At 45.0% G+C, this 22023-nt stretch overlaps 1 long non-coding RNA gene across 1 annotated transcript; it reads right to left on the bottom strand.

The window, feature by feature from the left end:
• Nucleotides 1-10387: 10387 nt before the first annotated feature.
• Nucleotides 10388-16158, bottom strand: LOC309538942. Its single transcript, XR_014222531.1, has 3 exons — nucleotides 15776-16158; nucleotides 13326-13785; nucleotides 10388-11129 (listed from the first exon to the last, which is right to left on the bottom strand). It is a non-coding gene; the product is annotated as an uncharacterized lncRNA (long non-coding RNA).
• Nucleotides 16159-22023: the final 5865 nt, after the last annotated feature.

Genomic DNA, 22023 nt, shown 5'->3' on the forward strand with positions numbered 1-22023 from the left:
GCCCAGGGGCAGGGCGAGCAGGGGCAGGATGCTCTGAGGGGCCTCCAAGGAGTCTGCCTGCCTCCTCCCACTCAGCCGCCCTACAGCTGAGGGGGAGCCAGTGGGCGGACGGTTGGGGCAGCGCAGAGCCTGTGAGCGCTGAAGCCACTGTGTCACTCCCAGGAGAGACGCATGGCTCAGGCGCACTGCAGGCCCCGCGGTGAGTGCCGCCCGGCATTTTGTCACCCCCCTCAGTGGTGACACCCGGGGCAGACCACTGCATCACACCCCCTTCCTCCGCCCCTTATACCCCCCATATGACAGGACCTGTGTGTGAGTTCTCCCTGCCAACCCTATAAACACACACACACCCTTCCCAGACTGAATATATAATTGCTTTTCTGCAGACCCAAGGAGTTTCAATGCCAGATAAAGAATCCAGTAATTAATTCACATAACTTCAAGGTTTGTCAAAACATTTTTTATTGATTGATTGATTGTACAAAACTAAAGATTGCACAAGCCAGTTTACACATGCATGAAACTGTGCATGTGAATAAATTTTCTCAAATTCAGAATCATCAACAAAACTTTATTTACTGCATTTACATCCGACCTTTTTTCCCACTGAGCTCAAGGGAGCCTACAAGGTTCTGTGGCTCCTCATTTAATCCCCCAAACAACCCTGTCAGGCTGCCTGGATGAGGCACCAACTGTCCCAAAATCACCCAGGGAACTTCAAGGCTGAGGACACTCTAACCACTATACCTCACTGTCTCTCTTTCATTTCATCTTCAAAATAATGTTTTCCGATGGAGTCAGAGAGTACATTCAACTACCAAGTCATCAAGTGATGGGTAAGCATTGTGTGAACAGACATGGTATCACCCAATTCATTAACTGTATGAATAACTCTAGAGACTTTTTTTGTCTTCACTATACATTTCCCCTGCTAGCGTTTGGATTGCTCTGTGCCTAATTGTTGCCTTATTTGTTTTAATGAAAAGACATCCAAGTGTTTGGTAATGACTTCATACAAGATAATAACAACAAACTCTCCTGCTTAAATGCCTATAATTAGGGTACTCATTAGTATTAATTGTACTAATTAACCTCCCACACATACCAGCTTGGCAAGGAATACACAGAACACTAAGAAAGAGTGGCTACATAGATTTCAGGTTTTGTTGTTTTCATAATTGCAACCTGACTTTCTACAAGGGTAGCCACTTACACATCGCCAAAGAAGAGGAAACGCATCATCCAGAAAACGGGGCAAAAGAGGGTGCAAATTTCCATTAAAATTGGACATGCTAATTTATATAGAGAGATGTGAAATTAGAAACAATTATTGTTTATTAAGTAAAAATACAATAGCTCTCACCCCAGTGAGTAAGATTGCGATCAAGGGGCCTGTGTGTCTGCTCAGTCAACTGTGCAAATGCAGACTGTTGGTGGGCCAATTCAAAGCCCTGACTCTCTCTTCCTATGGTTCTTTATCTTTAAATTAGACTTGTACTTCAAACAGAGGACAACTTCAAATAGAGAACTGTCCCCTACCAGCCCTTTGAATAAAGAACTGTCTTCTGTAAAGTAGGACACATAGAAACTCAACTTCCCACCAGATGCCTCACATTATAATCCCAATATCATGAAAACAACAACAAAATATGTATAAAACCAATAAAAATAACAGTAAAAATATAGCCAGCAGCAAACATACAAAAACATACAAAACAAAACCACCACATCATCCCTCAAAAACCTGGTGGAGCCAAACGTTTTCTACAAACTTTCCAAAAGTCTTTGCAGAACAGGCCTAGCAGGCCTTTTGGAGGAAGGAATTGCACAGGAAAGGCATCACCACAAAAAATCCCTGCTATTTATTTGTTTTTCAAATTTCTATGCTCCCTCTATACTGAGGATGACAGTGGCATGTTTCTAAAGTACAGATAGGTAGCCATGTTGGTCTGCCATAGTCAAAATAAAAAAAATCCTTCCAGTAGCACCTTAAAGACCAACTAAGTTAGAGTTTGCCGGGCAGCAGTTGAAGAAGGAGCAAAAAGGGTTTTCTTGTGTGTGTGTTTCTTTGTGGCTGATTAGCTGTTTTGCCTGTTTAAAGGTCAGAGGGGGCAGGGTTTTTGTTGAGGCAGGGGATTAGCTGTGGGAGGAGCTTATCAGAGTTTGCAGGGCAGCGGCGCGCGCCTAGCGGCGCACGCAGTTATACCCATCTTTTAGATTTAGGGGAGCTAGTCTCAAACGTTTGTTGGGGGAGACCTAGGTTTTTTTTTGTGGGGGAAGTTATTTGTCCTGTCTTCAAGCTTTTTATGATGGAGGACCTCTGTAGCCACCCCCAACGACACGATCTCAAGATGGAAGGGGAGGGAACAGCTGCAGTCGCCTGCGATTCCTGCGCAATGTTTGCCATCTTGCCAAAGGTTGCAGGCAGCTTTACCTGCAGCAATTGCATGTTGATTGCCCTTTTAAAAGACAAAGTCCAGCAACTGGAGGAACGTGTAGCTACGCTCCAAAGAATTAGAGAGCTGGAGCTCTTCTTGGAAGCAACAGAGCACACCGTCTCCACCAAGGAGGAGACAGGGAACTCCCCTGAGAAGGAGGCTAGTTCACCAACACAGGAGCCAGATATATGGAGAAATGTGACTCAAAGAAGTAGGAGGCCCAGGGTTCACTCTGATTGTTTAGAAATACACAATCGCTTTGAGGTCCTCTCCCCTAGCATGGAAGACGAAGAGCAGACTCCATTTGAGGATCTCTCCCTCATTACAGTCGATCAGGTATATGAAGACGAGCAGCAAAGTCAGTCCTCAGGGAATGTGCAGGCGACCTTGGAACGGACAGCTCACGGAAGAACCCCGACCAAACCCAAGAGGAGGCGTGTAGTGGTGATAGGGGATTCCCTACTGAGGGGAACAGAAGCAGTGATCTGTGGGCCTGACAAGATGTCTCGGGAAGTGTGCTGTCTCCCCGGGGCTAAGATCCAAGATGTAACTGAACGACTGCAAGGAATCATAAAACCCACTGACAAATACCCCTTCCTCTTGGTTAATGTGGGAACCAATGACACTGCAAGCAATAGCCTCCAGAAGATCAAAAGAGATTACGAGGCTCTCGGCAGGAAATTGAAGCAACTAAATGCACAAATTGTCATCTCGTCTGTCCTCCCAGTTGAACGACGTGGCCCAGGGAGAGAGGGGAAAATAGTGGAAGTGAACAGCTGGATTCTCAAATGGTGTAAACAGGAACGGTTTGGATTCTTAGATCACGGACTGCAGTTTCTTGAAGATGGACTTCTGGCAAGTGATGGACTGCACCTCACAACGGTTGGGAGAAATGTTTTTGCCAAAAATCTCAGAAACCTCATCAGGAGGGCTTTAAACTGACTAATGTGGGGGAGGGAGACAGTGCTCCTGAAGGTAGGAGTCTATCAATTAATGAAGATGATCATCCAAATGTCATAGACCAAATGGAGCAAACAGCACGCGGACCTAGTGGTGGGAGGAAAAAATCCTTAAATAAGAGACACGGGGGAATGATTAATGGACTTCAATGTCTGTACACTAATGCGCAAAGCATGGGAAATAAACAAGATGAGCTTGAGCTCTTGGTACAGCAAACTAAATATGACATAATAGGCATCACTGAAACCTGGTGGGATAAGTCCCACGATTGGAATGTAATAATGGGGGGATACAATCTATTTCAGAGAAACAGACCAGACAAGAAAGGAGGAGGAGTGGCGTTATATGTCAAGGATATGTATACCTGTGAAGAGATCCAAGATTTAGAACCTCAAAGCCAAAGTGAGAGCATTTGGGTCAAAATTAAGGGAGAGAAGAATAACAGAGACCTCATTGTGGGAGTTTACTATAGATCCCCAAGCCAAACGGAGGACATAGATGATGCCTTCCTGGAACAGATGGCCAAGCATGCAAAAGGAAGGGAAATAGTAGTAATGGGGGACTTCAATTACCCGGATATTTGTTGGACGTCAAACTCAGCCAAGAGCATAAGGTCAAACAGATTCCTCACTGGCCTTGCAGACAACTTCATTGTCCAGAAAGTGGGAGAAGCAACAAGAGGAACAGCCATTTTAGATCTGGTCCTAACCAATGTTGATGACCTGGTTAGTGGGGTAGATGTGGAAGGATCATTAGGCGCGAGTGATCATGCTCTTCTGAAGTTTACTATACAGCGGAAAGGAGCAGCCAAGCATACTAGGACTCAATTTCTTGACTTTAAGAAAGCCAACTTCATAAAACTTAGGGAAGTGCTGGGTGAGATCCCATGGACAGTAATACTAAAAGGAAAGGGAGTTCATGATGGCTGGGAGTTTCTTAAACGGGAGATAGTAAAAGCACAACGTCAGGCAATACCAATGAGACGGAAACATGGAAGGTGCCTAAAGAAGCCAGGGTGGCTATCTAAAGAACTTTTAACTGAATTAAGATTTAAAAAGGATGTGTACAAAAAATGGAAAAGGGGGGAAACCACCAAAGAGGAATTCAAACAAATAGCCAGCACGTGTAGACACAAAGTCAGAAAAGCTAAAGCACAGAATGAACTCAGGCTTGCTAGAGAGGTTAAAAGCAACAAAAAAGGCTTTTATGGGTATGTTCGTAGCAAAAGGAAGAACAAAGAAACAGTGGGGTCACTCAGAGGAGAAGATGGTGAAATGCAAACAGGGGACACAGAAAGGGCTGAACTCCTCAATGCCTTCTTTGCCTCAGTCTTCTCCGATAAAGAAAACAATGCCCGACCTGAAGAATTTGGAGCAAATGATTCAGCAAAGGAAACACAGCCCAGAATAACTAAAGAGATAGTACAAGAATATTTGGCTAGTTTAGATGTATTCAAGTCTCCAGGGCCAGATGAACTGCATCCAAGAGTATTAAAAGAACTGGCAGATGTGATCTCAGAACCACTGGCAGTCATCTTTGAGAATTCCTGGAGAACAGGCGAAGTCCCGGCAGACTGGAGGAGGGCAAATGTTGTCCCTATTTTCAAAAAGGGGGAAAGAGAGGACCCAAATAATTACTGCCCAGTCAGTCTGACATCAATAGCAGGGAAGATTCTGGAGCAGATCATTAAGCAAACAGTCTGTGAGCACCTAGAAAGGAATGCTGTGATCACCAATAGTCAGCATGGATTTCTGAAAAATAAGTCATGTCAGACTAACCTGATCTCGTTTTTTGACAGAATTACAAGCCTGGTAGATGAAGGGAACGCAGTGGATGTAGCCTACCTTGATTTCAGCAAGGCATTTGACAAGGTGCCCCATGATATTCTTGTAAAGAAGCTGGTAAAATGCGGTCTTAACTATGCTACCACTCAGTGGATTTGTAACTGGCTGACTGACCGAAACAAAGGGTGCTCATCAATGGTTCCTTTTCATCCTGGAGAAGAGTGACTAGTGGGGTGCCACAGGGTTCTGTCTTGGGCCCGGTCTTATTCAACATCTTTATCAACAACTTGGATGATGGACTCAAGGGCATCCTGATCAAATTTGCAGATGACACCAAACTGGGAGGGGTGGCTAACACCCCAGAGGACAGGATCACACTTCAAAACGACCTTGACAGATTAGAGAACTGGGCAAAAACAAACAAGATGAATTTTAACAGGGAGAAATGTAAAGTATTGCACTTGGGCAAAAAAAATGAGAGGCACAAATACAAGATGGGTGACACCTGGCTTGAGAGCAGTACATGTGAAAAGGATCTAGGAGTCTTGGTTGACAGCCAACTTGACATGAGCCAACAGTGTGACGCGGCAGCTAAAAAAGCCAATGCAATTCTGGGCTGCATCAATAGGAGTATAGCATCTAGATCAAGGGAAGTAATAGTGCCACTGTATTCTGCTCTGGTCAGACCACACCTGGAGTACTGTGTCCAGTTCTGGGCACCACAATTCAAGAAGGACACTGACAAACTGGAACGTGTCCAGAGGAGGGCAACCAAAATGGTCAAAGGCCTGGAAACGATGCCTTATGAGGAACGGCTAAGGGAGCTGGGCATGTTTAGCCTGGAGAAGAGGAGGTTAAGGGGTGATATGATAGCCATGTTCAAATATATAAAAGGATGTCACATAGAGGAGGGAGAAAGGTTGTTTTCTGCTGCTCCAGAGAAGCGGACACGGAGCAATGGATCCAAACTACAAGAAAGAAGATTCCACCTAAACATTAGGAAGAACTTCCTGACAGTAAGAGCTGTTTGACAGTGGAATTTGCTGCCAAGGAGTGTGGTGGAGTCTCCTCCTTTGGAGGTCTTTAAGCAGAGGCTTGACAACCATATGTCAGGAGTGCTCTGATGGTGTTTCCTGCTTGGCAGGGGGTTGGACTCGATGGCCCTTGTGGTCTCTTCCAACTCTATGATTCTATGATTCTAAGTTAGTTCTTGGTATGAGCTTTCGTGTGCATGCACACTTCTTCAAGAAGTGTGCATGCACACGAAAGCTCATACCAAGAACTAACTTAGTTGGTCTTTAAGGTGCTACTGGAAGGAATTTTTTTATGTTTCTAAAGGCTAAACATGCCAGATCTGTAGTGTCCATGACCTACAGAATTTTTCTAAAAATTTTCTTGTTCCACCCAAGCATAGTTTGCTGCCCCAAATCTGGAAATTCATATATATGTTTTACCACCACAGGTGGCACCAACTTGCCGTTTCCTTCCTTCTGCCACCAGAGCTGTTGGCAGTAGACAAGCAGAATGAACACCCTGTTGTGTGCAGCTGTCAACTGTGATCTGACAGTTCAAGCCATTCGTGGCCCCAGATGGAAAATTCATAGTTCTGTGCATCATACTCGCTTGTTGTGGCTCATAGCATTCCTATAGATCTTCAAAGCATTAGTCCCTGTAGGACAGTGAAGGGACAGCTGTGCCCCCACCTGTAAGTCCAGCTAGCATGGTCAGCATGGGACAATGACCGTTGTAGTCAAACGACATCTGGAGCAAGCACAGCTTTCCCACCCCTGTCACAGGACTTACCTGCACTTAAAAGAACCCTCTAGCTGTAATGTTCTTGTGCAAAACTCCCTTTCATGTTAATGAGCACTCAGCAAAAGGAAACTTCTGGAGGACTGTATGTCATGGGTCACCTCTATTCATTTTCTTTCCTGTCGTGCCTGATGATGAGCAAAGTTTATTAATGTCCTTATTCTTTATTTGATTAATTATACCCTGTTCTCCAATATGACTGTGATTTGAAAGAGAGAAGAAGAAGACTTCCGGGGTTGACGCGATCTGGGAATGGCGGATTCCCTCCGAGCTCCGGAGGGAATCGGCTCAGCAGGGGACGGGTCTTTGCCGTGCCGGCGACACGGGGACCCTTAAAACCGCAGGCGCGGAATGCCTGCGGACTGAAGACTCGGCGGGTGCCTTAAGCGCCCCCCTGATTCGCGAAGAGCCTTTTTAAAGGCTGCGGAGGGGATACGGGGGGTGGCGCGGCACTGAGAGTCCATCGCTACCTCTGCTGAGCGAAGCCGCGAGCCATGACCGGAGAGCGCTGACTTCCTTCCTTGAAATTCGGCTGAAAAAACAACCCGTGAGTAATTTGGACTTGGCTTTTAAGAAATTTATCCACTGAATTTGAGACGATCGGGGGATGTGCTAAAAGGAAGTCCGCACCCCCTACCTTGCAGACGATCTAGAGCAACGAAAAAAGAACTAAGCTGGAGTGCCTACCCTGTAAAGGGTGAGTTTTAAAAAAGACAGTAACTTCCAAGATTTGGAAATTTTGAGCAGGAGAGAGAAGTGTTGGATGTTTTATGTTCTGATGTAAACAACCCCCCCTCCCGGGCCCGGGAGCGTCCTGCTTTGGAGCTGGTTTAAGAAGTGCAGAGTTTGACAGCTGTCAAAGCTGTCAAACGGACTGTTAATAGTGGAAAATTGCTACCTAAGTTACCTCTGGATTAAAAAGAGTTACAATTGATCTAAAATTGTTGGAAATAAAGAAACAATAACAAGACAGAGGACTGTTGGGGAAAAGAATATTAAGTAACCAGATTCCCTCTAGAGGGAATTCTGTGGAATTACAATGGCTGTGGATGGAAAGATACTGGGAGAAATCGAAAGGATGTTTTATTTGGTTGGAATCTTACAAGAGCAGACTACGGCCATGAGTGAACAATTGATGACCTTGACTTCTGAAACAAGTAGTCCTGCTGAATGTAAAGAGGACCTCAATGAGAAAGAATCCACAGCTGAACCAGAAATGATAATAAAAGCAGAGGAGAAGACAAAACAAGAAAGAGAAGAAGTGATGTGGGAAAATACTGAGCAGAAGCTGACGCCTGTGGAATACAAACAAGGAGACTATTGGAGTAAATCTACTATAAATCCACGAAAGATCCAGAAGACGAAAGTGGAGGCCCTGGGAGTCTATGAAATTAAGGAATTTAAAATAAAGAAATATAATTGGGGCCTCCACATAGACTCTGACTTTGATTACCTTCAAGATTCATGCCTTGTGGAAACTCTTCAGCAGCTGTTTGCAAATATGGGAAGAGACTTTGGATTGATGGTGAAAGAACTCTTTCGAGATGTGACGACTGGCATAAAGGGTTACCAACAAGACCGGCGGAGAGGGACTGAAAGAGACTGGAGGGCCTCGGACGTGAGGAACCCGGGCTAAGAACTGTTATTTTGGACATGCTTTGGGAAGGGACGCAAACCGGGGATGGGAGGGAGGGAAAAATTAAGTTCTAACAACACTCATGATTATGGGATTTGGTTAAAAAGATCATTATTCAAGACAAAATGGGAAATCGATGGAAGGGAATTGAGGTCCAACTTAGAAAAAATTAATTTTGTTTGCTTTTATAAAAGGACTAATATTAGGATAGGGAAATGCCAATTTGCTGACATAAATTTGGAAATGGGGATGCAAGGGAGGGGGTAGGGGGAAGTCAATGACCAGGGTTAGGAAATAATATTTGCGGGAAAGTATATATGTTTGTTGTTGTTTTCTTTTTTTTCTTTGTTTATGTGTTTATCTGTTTTTTGTGTTTTTGTTTTTGTCTATATAAAATGTGAAAACCCAATAAAAATTTTATAAAAAAAAAAAAAGAAAGAGAGAAGAAGAGCCCTGCAGAGCCTTGGGAGTCATTGCTGGAACAGTTAAAGAGGGTGGGGAGAGTCCTCCTTCTGTCTGGGTTCCTGCGTCTTATCTCTTGAGCCATTCACCTCCAGGGCCTAATGCTCATCTATGCTGAAAAGTATATTAGAAAGAGATGCTATCTTCATCACTGACCTGTTCACAGACGGACGACAGACAGACAAAGCCCTTTATAAATGAGTTTGGCTAGTGCAGGAGAATGTGCTGGTGGATTGTATACAAAGGTCCTTATTTTAGTAACTTCCTCATCATCTTCCACAAGGTGTCACTAGAGATTGTTATACTTTTCCACAGACAGAACCCTTCCACCCCCATGAAAGGTTATTCTTAGCTTGCTAACAGAAAACAGTATGTAGATGGGGAACGAGTGGTTTAAATAAAAAATTGAGCATGGTGGGAAATTAGGAAATCACCTTTGTGATTATTTATAATACAGCAAGCCATATCCTTAATGAACAGTTTAGGAAGGGGCAGGTGGCTTCTGTCCAAAATAATTATATAGAAGAGAAAATTTTAGCAGGACTGCTTTTCTAGGCACTTCACAACAAGCTGTGCTATCAAAATTTCCTCTCCTACACACTGTGCCCACCCATTTCTGCCACCTGCGCGATGCCAACTCTTTCTCTCCTCAGAACCCACATTTTCCATGAAGCCTTAGTTCCAGTCCTTTTCAAGTGAAAACAGACATTCCTGGTAAATTATGGGGCATATTAATTATTATTTGCTATTTATTTATTTATTTCCCCACCCTTCCTGCCGGAAGAGTCCAGGGCACCAAACACAAATGAGTAGGTGGGGAAGGGGGGCAACAGACATATAATTTGAATCTTTATTGCTACATTGGCATAAACCTCTTGCCTTTACAATACATTTTTATCTTTATCTTTTTTATGTCGGGCAGTCCTTTAGCAGAGAATTCTATGTCACATTCAAAGGCATGTAACCCATCTGCAGGCCCCTGCCCCCAGATTAAAATGTTTCACCAGAAATGAGGTGGGTGGGTGATTGAGAGCAGAGAATCAGTTTGGCGCAGAGACGCTTAACTCTTTCACTTGTCTGCCATTTGCCTGCTGTCTGTTGCTCCTCTAGAACAGCTTTTTCATTTGTTAGAGCCACATGCATTTGCATATAATATGGAATTCGGCCATTGTTTGTTTTTCAGTTGGTGCATATTTTGTCCCCTCCACATGAGAAGCTGCACCTGCCTGAAGAAACCTCTTATGAAGGTAGGCAGGGCCTTGGCTATCCTTGGCTATCCTTAGTGATGCCCCACTAAGCCCCACTGTGAGGCCATCATCCATTATGGGAGGCAAAAACAAAGTTTCATCTGCTTTGTTTTTAATGTCCCACCTGTTCATTTCATTGGCTAACTTGTAATACATACTAGGAAAAGATATAGGACTTCAAGCCTCTAAAGTCCCACAGTGACATGAGCACTGGCTGGGTAGAGGGCGTCTCTCTGCCCTCCAGGTTTCCTAGTGCATTTGACTGATCCAGAGTGTTTTCTGAGGTATTCCTGCAGGTCTAGCTGGAAGTCCTGTTGATGCCCTCTTCTCTGACTGGAACAGAGATAGGATGTAGGCTATTGATACAACTGTACCCAGCCACCCGCAGCCCAGCCATGGCCGTGTCATCGGTGTTCCCAGGAGCTGAATGCAAGGAAACACACCAGGGTTGATGACTAGAGTGGAAATGGCAGAAGTCTTATAGTGTATATATGACCCACTTACAATATTACTCTGTGGTGATGATAGCAGTGAAAAAAGCACACTTCCCTGCTACCTTTGAGTCTGCTCACTGATGTCCAACAGTGCTCATTTTTGTGGTGAAGGATCCCAAAACAGGTCCCAAAGGCTAATGGGAAGCAGCAGCTGTATATTTTGCATGTAAATTAGCTGGTGTCCATGCCAACATTGATGCCATAGCTGAGACAGAGTCAGAGACATATGTGGCTGGTGCTCCATTGGGTCACATCATAATGGATACTTTTCACAGCTTATGCAACCTGAGCTCTTCCTTAAAAACAAAAATCAAGTGACCATTTGTGCCTTTTCGTTCCTCTTTCAAACTTGCATCTTTGAGAAGCAGAGCCATCGCCTAATTATAAACATTTATGCCACAGTTTGGTATCTAGCTAGCACCTAAGACCCGCTCTGAATCACACTGAGCAGGTGCAGACCCCAGGAGACCCCAGAGGGCAGCCCTCACCCCGCCCCCCACCGCCCCCACCTCATGGGCTGCCAAGGAGGAGGCAGATCCAGCAACCAAGGAGCATGCTGCAACCACTGCTGCCCCTGCAGTAGCAGCAGCAGCAGAAAGCAGTGCATTCCTTGGAAGCTAGACCTGCTGCCCCCGCGGGTCCTGCCGCCTGAGGCGCTTGCCTCACCTTGCCTCATGGGTGGGCCAGCTCCAGCAGCAAGGGAATTTCAAACTTCCCACTTAAGAGCCCCATGGGTTGGGGAATGTTGAGATATCAGTGCATAATACTTTAATTATTTCCAAGATGGAATAAACCTTCCCTGGTGCATTTGGTAGCCCTCTTGCTCATTCTGTTGAAAGGGGTCTTTGCATCCAGAGACCTGCTCTCTGATAACACCACCCTGATAACACCACCCTGGTCCAACAACAAAGGTCTCCTCTGCTGCTGGTTTGTCCCTGAGCTCTACAGAACTCCTCTCTGGTCGCAACCTTCCTTGAGCTGGTTTGACAAGGCTATGAATTATTCATGTGCTGTAAAGTTCCTCCATGCGCCTGCCTGGGTGTTCAGCGTGCCGAATACTTCTGGGAGTTTGCACACAGCTCTCCACCTCTCTGCATCTGCTTAGTGATGAAGTGCCTCTTGGGCTGCTAGAGGTTGAGTGCCAGCGCTCTAAGCAGCAGCAGACTGATTCAGCTAAATAAACACGGAGGCTCAAGAATAAAAATGGAGGTCTTACGTTAACACCTTGCTCGGAATGTAATCTTGCTCTAGAGTCATGTCGGAACATAGAGACTTGGATCCAAAAGCCCCAGAATGGTAATACCTTTATTAGGGGCTGGCTAAAACGTCTCACTTTTGCTTTCCCAGAACTCTTCATCAAGCTAGATATTAAACAAAACAAAACAAAATCAAGTGGGTGGGGGAGAAGAAAAAGCTGAGTGTGACACTGCTGCTCCCAAAGTTTGGAGTTTGTAGCGATCTTAAAATAGAGCACAGGGGAATTGTGCAAATTTAAATTGCTTCAGGATGCCTCTTGGGAAGTGATTCATACATGAAATGAAATGAAGAATAGTAATTGGCTTAGCCTCCCTGGGTGCAAGACAGGTTGCAGGATGCTGCCAGCTGGCAAAGAAACAATAATGGATGTTCTCTCCATGCTTGAAAATATATAATCTAACACTAACATTAATACAGCTGTAAAATACAGAATTAAAATGCTAGAAAATCTATATCTATATCTATATCTATCTGGCAATCATAAGAAGTGTAATAAAATATAGCTATATTCAAAAACTTTATCATTTGCTGTGAGACTGACTAGGGCTAATGGGAGTTGTAGTCAGTGCTTTTCTTCTAGAAAAAAAGGTACTCACCATGAAGTTGTTACACCTTTTATGCAGTGCCTTTTCCAGGAAAGAAAGGTGTTGGTTCTGCGTACCTTTGAGTGCCCCAGAAAAAAGCACTCTTTGTAGTTCAAAACAACTGGAGGGCCCTAGGTTGACAAAGGTTGATAACTTACATATACAGTGCTACCTTGGTTCTCAATCTTATTCCGTTTTGGAGGTCCATTCCAAAACCAAAGCGTTCCAAAACCAAGGCACACTTTCCCATAGAAAGTACAGTGGACGCTGCATGATCCATGCAGGAGGCACGTTCGCAACCCGCAGCACCACGTCTGCACAGGCGCAGGTCACAATTCAGCGCTTCTGCACATACACGAACGCCCAAACCTGGAAGTAACCCGTTCTGGTACTTCCAGGTTCGGCACATTGCACAACCCGAAAACACGCAACCTGAAGCGTCTGTAACCTGAGGTATGACTGTAATGCAAAATGGATTAATTCATTCCAGGCTTTTAAAAGCAACCCCTAAAACAGCAATTTAACATGAATTTTACTATCTAAAGAGACCATTGATCAATAAAATGAAAGCAATAATCAATGTACTGCACTATAAAATAAATAAGACATTATTGTAGATGATAAAAATTAAAATTATTATTATTTTCTTACCTGCACTGATTGTTTGGATGGGGGACTTTTATCCATTTACGCAGTCAATCAATCAATCAGGAGCTGAACTGGGTTCCACACAATCACAAAAACAAATTAACTGAAAAAGCCTCAAAAACAAAAACGCAAAATAAATAGCAAAAACAAAAGCACCAAACTGAATTCGTTCCGGAAGTCCGTTTGACTTCCAAAATGTTCAAAAACCAAGGCGCAGCTTCTGATTGGTGCAGGCAGCCCAGAAACAATAGCCAACAGCCATATCAGACGTTCGGCTTCCAAAAAATGTTCGAAAACTGGAACACTTACTTCCATTTTTTTGCTGTTTGGGAACCAAGGCGTTTGAGAACCAAGGTACCACTGTAATAAAAATGTAAGAGTGTCATCATGTGAAGTCAGAGTACAGCCCCCACTGCAGGATTTGCAGTGCCTCGTCACACTTCTGGATTTGCATGAAGTCAGGCTGGGGTAGGGAAAGAGAAGGCAAGGTTACAATATCCATCAACTGAACTTAAAAGGTAAAGGGACCCCTGACGTCCAGTCGCAGACGAGTCTGGGGTTGTGGTGCTAATCTTGCTTTACTGGCTGAGGGAGCCGGCATACAGCTTCCGGGTCAGGTGGCCAGCATGACTAAGCCGCTTCTGGTGAACCAAAGCAGCGCACGGAAATGCCATTTACCTTCCCACTGGAGCAGTACCTATTGATCTACTTGCACTTTGTGCTTTCAAACTGCTAGGTTGACAGGAGCAAGGAGCGAGCAACGGGAGCTCACCCTGTCATGGGGATTCAAAGCTCATCTTAAAGATAGAGCAACATAGATAATCACGGGGTCTGTGTGCAAAAGATCCTGCAGAACAGGAGGGAGGAAGAAGTGTGGAAATGGGGGTCGTTTGAATAAGAGTGTAGGCCTGGGCGATGTCAGGTTGTCAACATCATGATGTATCACCAGCCAAACATTGTGATCCGGCAATACACCGCAATGTTGAAACAAGCTGTTCAGCTGGGAGGCACAAAGGCTTCCCCCCCCCCAGCTGAGCATTAAATTGCTCCTGTCCCCCAGCTGAGTGAGCCCCAATGCCTCTCCAGACTCAACACAAGGTGTCGGGGCTAGCTCGCCTGGGGGGTGAGAGCAGTTTAACGGAGCCCGCCCCCCACCTCTGGCTTGTGCTAGCCAGAGGTGGGGGGCTGCTTTAAACTGCTCTGCTGAGGAGTGCGCAGCTGCCCATGCCTTAGTGAAGCAGTTTAAAGAAGCTAAGGGACAAGCTGAATGTGCCCAGCGATACAGCTTGCTCCTCCCTCTGCAGTATGAGGGGAGAGCATGGTGACTTCACCCAGCAATATATCGTGGGTGAAACCGCTGCTGCTCCTAAGTCCATCTGCCACCAGCAGCCCAATGTTGAAAGCGGCACTGGTAGCAGAGGAATTCAGGAGCAGTGGTTTCACTTGCAATATCCCGCTCTGTGAAGCCACCTTCATGCTCTGCCCCTCATACCGGTCCTGGGCCTATAAGAGGGGGGTGGCTTCAAAATTGGATGGAATGTGAAAAGTGTGCTAAGTAGTTTTAATGTGCAGAAGGGGAAAGATGCAGGAAGCTATCATGGGCTTGGTCTGTGTGGGAGGGGGGCTGTAAAAAAGGAGAGGGAAGATGAGGGTGAAAACAGGGGTGCAGGCAAAGCGGTATTGCAGAATGAAAGAGAGAGGTAGCTTCAGAAATGGGTTTGGGAAAGTGAAAAGGGACCTGAGCTTGCCAAGTAAGTATGTCATCAAAGTGTGATTTCAGGCAGCCTGTGGTCCAATGCCTACGTAAGGTGCTCATCGAACACCAGCTAAAGCTGATTAGCAGCATGATGAACAGCAGTCAAAGGCGCTGGTTTGGAGTAAGGTTAGATACCCTCTGTCCTCGTCCAACTTCTTCAGGCAAACTCCGAGCCCACAGGGCTATTCTGTAGTGAAAGCAGCCAAAGGGAGATCCAGCCATGGATTTCCCATGTCCCTTCACTTTCGGCCCTCAACCACAGGCAAATGTTGGATTTGACCTCAAGGCCACACCCCATTTCACAATAGGTGAATGGGTGTCTAATAGTGGCTCAAGTGACCTGAGTGCATGAAATATACTCGGAGTCGAGAGTGGATTTCATGCTCTTTATTCAGCTCATAGTGGGGAGGAGGAATGGAAGTTCCTCCACAATATCTGCTTTATATACATTATTTACACAATGGGCCCCACATGATTGGCTAATTCTGGGATTCTCCTGTAGGCCAATCAGGTTGTGGATTAACTTCCACCTGGAGCTGGATTGGGTGGCTCCTTTGGACCAATCATACTGCTGCATTGTTCTAGGACCAATCAGACTGCTGCATTTTGGATCCTATTGTTCTAGGACCAATCAGACTGCTGCATTTTGGATCCTATTCAGCTCAGTACATAACAGTACACATTGTAGAACACCCACCCCAGAATTCTCTGTAACTTGTAGAAGTCCTGTGTTCAGGTCTGAATGTCACTGGGCAGGAGGAAAGATTCGTTTCAGCTCTAGTGAGAGAAAAAAGGGACAGAATAAGAATGGGCCCCAAGTTTTGCTATAAGCAAACCTGATTGCAGCCTGCTTCAGCAGGAGTCCAGAATAGGCACTGAAGTAAAATATTCTACCACTTGATCATTTTTCTATTAGCTTGAGAGAGCTCATTATACAATGTAGAAGAAACTTGTACATTATATTGAAAACCTTGACTTATTCATTGTGTGCTGGCATTTAGCATAATAAAAATGTTAAAATGTTTAGTCACTTGACACTTACCACCTCACTTACATGCTGGTTTTTCTTTCTGTAGTTATGAACACATTTAAAGCTTCTCAACTTAAGTTTTTTTTTTTAAAAAAAAGCAACAGCGACACAGAGACATACCCAGATATTACATGTCAAAAGAGATGCTACAGTTGTGGCAGGCTGTTGTGTAACTGCCCTGCATCTTCACTCTTCTTTTACAGTTTTGCAAACATTAACAATTCTGAATAAAAAATTATCTCTGGTGTCCTTCAGAAAATAATGTAGCGCTTATGAATGGCGGAATGAAGTTCAAGGGAAACATCCATGGTGCCAAGACATGAGCAAAATCTTCAAAGGCCTTTCCCAATCTCCCCTTCCCCCTGTGAATACAGAGCAAGTGGCCTGTGTGGTTGTAATTTATTACTAGGGGATAAATTTGATTCCATTCACATTTGAATCTGTATCTGTCAAATCTACGGTTTCTGAAACAATATGAGAACCAAAATGCAGCCATCCAGCAGAATTACCAGAATCCAAAAAGTATTACAAAGTATTTAAGGTGTTCGGTAGAATTAGGCACTAAAATAAGTTCAGCAAGTAATTATTATGCTCAGAAATTAAGCTAAGCCCTAAGTCTGAGTCCATAGTTACCAAGATCCTTTGGTTTCAGTGAGGAATCAGGAGCCAAGTGAAGGCGCTGGTGGGGAGGCAAAGAACTGCTTCTCAGCCTCTCGGCTACATGGACTTAGATAATTTTGTTCCATTCAGAGATGGAGTCACAACGGTGGAGTGATTAAATTATCCGCCAATTGAATGTGAAATGTCCACCTGTCCTAATTACTGTCACATTTGCAGTATCCTTTAACCCAACTGGAGTTCCCTGCATAGTCCATTTGGGGGTCCTTTGATGCTTGTCTGAAGTTTCACAAACTATCTAGTCAGCACATTCTTCCCTAGTACATCTTCTTTGAACTTGCGTCCATCTGTGCCATCTTCTTGCCATTGCTCTCAACACAGGACACCATTTGGGTCATGGCTGCACCGTTGTTATGGCTTCCTGAGCCTGTAAGGACCTTCTCACTCTCCTTTTTACTGAAAGTACCAGCCAATGAAAATAGCAAGCAAGGCCTTTCTCTCAGCTGATATCCAGGTCATCTTGGATAGCTTAGCTGGTTAGAGTTAATCCCCATCAAGGGCTGCGCTCCCTTGGAGTACTCTGTTGGGCACCTTACCTGGCAATGGTGGGCAGGGCCAGAGCCAAACATTGGTGGGGCCATCATCTCTCTCTCTCCCTGCCCCCCTTGAACACCCTCTTTTCTCCTTCCGAGGGCGTCCAGGGGAGGGACAAATCACTCTTGCCCATGATCTGAACTGCAGAAGGCTTTGCGCTCACACTTCTTCCTTGCTCCATTCACTTTCCTCCCGCATCATTCTCCTTCCCTGCCTTAAAGAAAAGAGACTTTCATTTTTCTTTGTTTTTACGTTTTTAGTGAATTAGAGTGCATACCTACCCTCTTATCCTTGAGGAGCTCTAGTTGCTTCTGTGTTAACTTACACATTTAATATTAATCTGTATGATGTTTTGCATACCTTTTGTACTTCAAGCCTTTGCTGCAAAATTGGGCCAAAAAATAAAAAAGTATTACCAATTTGATTTTCAATAACTATATTTATGTAAGTTATTCTTTTTCTGAATATTAGAAGCGGTTGCATGGATATATTTCTCTCTCTTCCTTTCTCACAGATGTGATTTTTCCCCCTCCATTGTCAACATTATTGTTGATCCTGAAATTATAGTGTAAGGAGAGTTATTTGCTAGGAGATGTTGCAAATAAAAAATGAGTTTCAGAAAATAACTACAACAGAAACATTTAAATAAACATAGAGATTACAGAGAGAAACACAAATATAGTTCCTAGGGGCTCATTTGACTTCATCCTACTGCATGATTTTGAGAGCTATCTATAAGTGGAAGGAAGGAGGGGACACAAGCACTTAACAGAGATACTATTAAGCATTTTTCAGTATGAATCTTTACTTGTTACTTATCCTTCCTTCTCTACCTGTAACTATGTAGAAGAAACCACCTCACTCCAAGCATTTCACTGAAAATTTGCTTTTTGCTCTTGACACTGGGTGTCCTGGCCTCCTCAGACAGTGAGTCTAATGGCAGGGGGTTTACAGTAAAGAGATCTCTCAATATCCCCCATCCAACAGAATGGCAGGTGCTTTGTTAAGCATACAGTGGACTATTATGCAGTGACCAGTCTAGCACTTCCACTCTTCTGATTTAAGTTGTATATGGTGTTAGGATATTTCCGTTCCACCTTAAAAGGGAGCAGGCTTTCTGAGTCACAGAGTCTGCGTATTTCCTGTTCACAGGATGTTTATGTTTTCTGTTGCTTTCGTTTCTCACTCTCGGTGCCTGAACGCTGAAGCAGGCGGTCATGTTTTTTTCTCTGTTCTGACTAACGCAGAATAAACTGATAAATAATGCTCTCCTGCGTGCATCTTTCGCTGTGCATTATCTGCTGATAAGAGCGTGCACCAGCCCTGGAATGTGGCAAGCTATTTCTGGAACTCGTGTCGCTAATTGCTGATACTGCGTGTCTACAGGAGATCGATGGACGTCCGGAGGCGACGTGGGGCCATGATGGACTTTGTCTCCCTGGCAGTATCCCAACAACAGGTTACGGGCCCAGATTCACAGCACTTACAGGAGAGTTTACTGCGTCAGTTTGGAGTGTGGCATACTGTGTGTGAGGCCCCTCCAGTTCCTCTGACAGATAGATGGAAGGCCCAACATTCAAAAGCCATAGACGTATTAGTCTTGTCCGTCTCTCTGGAGGAAATTGCCACGCTAGATGGCAACACGACTGCATGTCAGATGTGGAATGCTTTGAAGATAGCCCATCTGCCAGTCATCCCAGCCCAGAGTTTGACTGTATCGGAGGTCCTGGCTGTTTCCCAGAAAGAGAGTGTATGCAGGGATGCCGAGGGCACCGGTTGCAAGCTGCAGGGGGGGCTGACTGTGATGTCATCCCAGGCAGCATTCCAGCCTCCAGGGGGAGCCAAGGAGTCGGCAGCTGAGAGCTCTGTTTCTCATGGGAGCCAAGGTCATCCTCACAGATACCGCAAGGCCAGAAGTAAACAGAGACAGATGCCTGCAGATGGCCAGAAGCAGAGGGAGGGTGAAAAGCCCACGCCAGTGGAAAACAAGGCCTTGTTTGCTGGCACAGCTTCACCAAAGGCTAAAGGCAAGTCTGATGGCCAGGAGCAGGGGGGCAAGCTGCAAAAGCCCACGCCGGTGGAAGACAAGGTTTTGCTTGCCAGAAAAGCTGCTCCAAAGGCCAAGGCCAGGTTTATTGTTGACTCTGGATGCACCCGCCATTTGGCAAAAGACCGGCATCTCTTTATCTCCTTCAAACCTCAAGACGGTGAGATCCACCTGGCTGATGGAAAGACGTTACGAATTGCAGGAGAAGGGACTGTGAAACTGGCAAGTCTGCACACTACCATCAAAGATGTACTTTATGTTCCAGGTGCTGCAGACAATTTGCTCAGTGTCCAACAGCTGACTGGGTGTGGCTTTGAGATTTCCTTCAAGAGGAGCGTCTGTGTCATCAGAAAAGGCAAAGAGGACATTTTGCATGCAAAGTTTATAGATGGTTTGTTCTGTATAACTTATGATGACAAAGCTGTTGCTGTGTCTAATGTTGATTCTTGTTGTGCTGCACAAACTAACAAAGTTCTTCATGCAGGATGCATTCATGATGCACACAGAAGATTTTGTCACCTCTCTTGGCAGGCGCTGGCCAAGATGCCAAAGATGGTTGAGGGTTTGAACATCAAACCCTGTAAGTTTCACATGAAATGTGTATCTTGTGCAGAGAACAAGATGAAGGTTGCTCCAAAAGGCAAGGAGTCTAGCAGGCAGGCTTCCAGACCCTACCAGCTAGTCCATGCAGACCTGGTTGGTCCACTTGCTCCCTCTTTGGGTGGAGCAAGGTACTTCATGGTTCTAATTGATTCTTTTTCCAGGTACATTCATGTGTTTATGCTCGAGCAGAAATCGCAAGCGTTTCCTAAGTTCAAGGCATTCTGTGCTTGGTTGGAGAATGTTCACGGTAAACGCATTGGTTGGTTGTTTACTGATCGAGGCGGGGAGTTCACTTCTCAGCAGTTTGAAGCTTTCCTGACTGAGAAGGGAATCCAGCATGACTTGTCAACGCCTAGATCACCATGGATGAATGGGCTTGCGGAGTGAGCAAATCAAACGTTGCTGCAAGGAATGAAAACCTTGTTGCATGATGCCAATCTCCATGATAAGTTTTGGGGGGAGGCTCTGTCGAATTTTGTTTACACTTTTAATCGCAGATTGTCATCACCTATTGGTTGCACTCCCTATGAGAAGATGTTTGGTAAGAAACCTCACGTCAAGCACATGAGAATCTTTGGTTCTGACATGTGGGTACACACCCCACAGAGCAACAAGCTTGGGAAGCGTGGGGCACATGGTTTGTTCATGGGGTACGAAAAAGGTGCATACAGCGTAAAGTTCACAAGGAATGTTGAGTACAATCCTAAGTGGGGGGGAAATGTGGGAATTTTCCAGAGTTACCCAGAGGAAGATGAAGGTGATGTGAAAAAAGCAGATGATGCTGAGGAAGCTGAGGAAGCTGAGGATGATGATGATGATCATCATCATCAGAGTTCAGATTCCAGCTCAGTAGGCAGCGCTGCTGCTGATGTCAGCGACAGTGATGACACAGCAGACTACAAGAGCGCAAAGGTCTCAGTCAGACCATCTGATGCGTCTGACAATGAACAAATGGTGTAATGGCTGCAGAGGAGAGAGAGAGAGATCAATTGGAGTGTAAAGTGTACATTTAGCTACACAGGCATCCATGCAGAAACCACACATGTTATTTCGAGCTGTTAGCTGGATCTGGAATGAGATCCAAAAACCAACTCCCCCAGGGAACACCTTCAGCAAAAGGAAGAGAACTAACAACAGGGGTCAAGAAATTGAGGTATGGAAGAACCAGGAACTGGTCCTGCTTCAAGGCTCCCCCTGCCAGGACTTCAAAGACACTTCTCCTGCTGTCTACACAGACTGCTTTGGGATTTGGAAAGATGTCCCTCTGTAGACATCTAGCAGGGATTGTTGTCCTGGTCTCAAAAGGCCATGAAAGGGGGGCCCTGCTATTGGATCTGGGTATATAAGGTTTCTTGCGTGTATCACATCATGCACCACGCAAAAAACAATTGTGCCTTTCTAGCTCCATCAAGATCTGAGCCCTCCATGGGGCATGGTGGTGCTACTGCCTTTGGAGATACAGCGAAGGTGCCTCTTATCACACTCTCCGAATGAGCACTCCAGCATTCCTTGCATGGGGTATTCATGGGGAATGCACTGGATTGTTTTACTGGAAAGCTATGCCTTCTAGGTACCTCTGAATTGTGAAGTGCCTGGCACACTACTGGCACTAAGTCAATGTTAAATGGTAGTTTCTGTAATATATATGTCAAAATAAAAGTTATATGAAAATTTTTAAAAAGGTGGAGCTTCCTGAATTAACCCTTCAGCCCCCAGTCTACCTGACCACTCTGCCATAGGAGGATCATAATACTATTCCAGCTTGTTTGGCTATTGTAAGGGATACTGAGGGTCAAGGTAGAACTGACAATATCTACATCATAAGCAACAATGTCCTTTTTATTTTAGAAAAACATTTGTAGCAGTAGGGAGCAAATATTGTAGAGACCAGAGCACAAAGGAAGGTGGAATTTAACATTTTTCTCCCCACCTCTGTCCATGGGCGCAGCTAGGATTTGGGGGGGGCAGCCAGCTTTCAATGCTTTCCAATACTGTTTGTGGATCTAGGAGGGACAATTGCCCCCCTGTCCCCCCCCAAGCTACTCCCATGCCT

This window comes from Podarcis vaucheri, assembly GCF_965113315.1.
Source record: "Podarcis vaucheri genome assembly, chromosome: 8".
NCBI lineage: Eukaryota > Metazoa > Chordata > Lepidosauria > Squamata > Lacertidae > Podarcis > Podarcis vaucheri.